This window comes from Moschus berezovskii, chromosome 7, assembly GCF_049115385.1.
Source record: "Moschus berezovskii isolate FMDL1 chromosome 7, NW_MosBer_1.0, whole genome shotgun sequence".
Taxonomy (NCBI): domain Eukaryota; kingdom Metazoa; phylum Chordata; class Mammalia; order Artiodactyla; family Moschidae; genus Moschus; species Moschus berezovskii.
The window spans coordinates 111,360,738-111,363,009 of record NC_142466.1 but is presented as its reverse complement, the minus strand read 5'-3'; positions in this window follow the sequence as shown (position 1 = coordinate 111,363,009).

Genomic DNA, 2,272 nt, shown 5'->3' with positions numbered 1-2,272 from the left:
GTACATGTTACAGGATGCTCGGGGCTGGTGTGCGGGGATGACCCAGAGGGAAGATAAGGGGAGGAGGGAGTGGGAGGGGGGTTCAGGAAGGGGAACTCATGTACACCTGGGGCAGATTCATGTCAATGTATGGCAAAACCAACCAATATAATATTGTAAAATAATTAGCCTCCAATAAATATTAAAAAAATAAAAAATAATTAGAAATAGTTCCCTAAAATTACTAAGTTCACCTTGACCAGTGACTGTAGTTACAACTCACAAGCTGGAGCCTTGGAATCTAAAGAGCCATTTCTGTATTTCCTAAGAAGCTCTCTGCTCTGTACTACCATCCCACATACAGTCCTGAGTGCCAGTGTGCCACGGCTCTGCCAGGCTGCTGCAAAATCAGCTCTAGTTAGCATGTGCTTGGAACGTCTTGCCAAAGCACTCCAGGGCCCCCCTGGACCTGGTTCTCTATCTGGAGAATGAACGAAAAATCCAGACTGCAAGAGGGGTGAGCACACCACCAGAAGGAAATTTCTCCCCTGAGACGAAACGTCCATGTTCCTTGGGCTGAGGTCCCTTTCCTCTTCCCATTCCACCCTGTCTCCCTGGGTGACTGAACCAACCCCGTTACCTTCAAATGGCATTTTCTTGTCAGTGACTGCATCATCTCTACATTCAGTTTGGTTCTTTTCCGAAAATCCAGTCCGATACGTTCAGTAGCTATTGTGTTCCAGCTCTCTCTGAGAGCTTGCAGTGGAAGACTGAACTCAGTGACCACCCAGTGCAGTGGCTCTCAAGCTTTGTTTCACTTTTTTACCATGACCCAGGGGGAAAAACCCTTACTTTGCAAACAACTGCATGTGTGTGTGCACATACAAACAACACACACCCTGAAGACAAACATTTCATTAAGTAATCCTTACCCTTATTTGTGACTAAGGAAATAATCTTGTTGTGCCAACCTGAATTGATTTTATGGTGTTCTCATGAGTAACATCCCACAACTGTTCAAGCTTGCCTTTCCCTACCCCACAGGTGGGAAAGTCAAAAACAGACTTTCCTTATTCCCTTGCAGCTCAGGCTTTAGAACAGTTTGGTCCTAGGTTTGGAATGTTCATCCACTCCCTCGGCACGCACAGCTGTGGAGGCCTGTGGCCGTCTTGTAGCTGCAGGGATCTGCTGGGGTTCCAGTGTCCAGCTTAGCAGGTGTGGCGAGCCTGGCTACAAGGAGAGGAGCATCCATCCTGCTGACATGGTCTGTTGCAGATTCACGTTGGCTCCAGAGCTGGCAGTACCTGCGGCTTCCTTATAGGGGGCGGTTTCCTGTTTGAAACGGTGATGCTGTGGCTGTAGAGGGGGCAACTTCCTGCCTGCAAGACTGTTGAAGAGACAGCAGGGACCACAGAGGCTCAGTTTCTAGGAACAGCCTTAGAGGTTGCTCCTGAGAGCTCAACCTGGATTCTGTTTCCTCAGCCCTCCTGACGATCCGTAAGCCATTTAATGCATGCACGCTAAGTTGCTTCAGTCGTGCCCAACTCTTTGCAACCAAATGGGCTGTAGCCCACCAGGCTCCTCTGTCCATGGGATTCGCCAGGCAAGAATACTGGAGTGGGTAGCCATTCCCTCCTCCAGGGGATCTTCCTGACCCAGGGATCGAACCTACATCTCTTATGTCTCCAGCACTGACAGGCAGGTTCTTTACCACTAGCACCACCTGGGAAGCCCAAGCCATTTAATACACTGGGATAAATGTCTTCCTGCTAAACAGGCTGGAGTGAAGTCTGCTCCCTGCAACTGATCCCTGATGGATACAAACTCAACATGTATACAGCCAACCTCATGATACACATCCCACACTTGTCACCATCCCCATGTCCAAATCCCAAGGGCTACCCGAGACTCCATGACCCTTGTTTCCTGCCTCCCATCCAATCAGTCTCTGTCCAATATCTGCTGGTCCTCTGGTCCCAGCCACCACCACCTCGCGTGCATTATTCGCATCCCCTCCTAACTCACATCCCTGTCTCACTCCTTACAAATTACACCTCCAGACAGAAGAACAGCTTTCCATTGTTCTTGGAACTGACAGCAATGTGATCGTTTACCAAGCTCTTGTCTGTTATGCACTTGTCACGTACTCACTCGTTCAGTCCTCGAATCAGCCCTGGGAGGGAGGCATTATCACCCCCATGCTGCAGGCAGCAGCGACACCAACACTCTGAGACACAGAGGTGTGGCCAGCGCCACACAGGCCAGGGGCAGCAGGGCTGGGACGCAAGCCCCG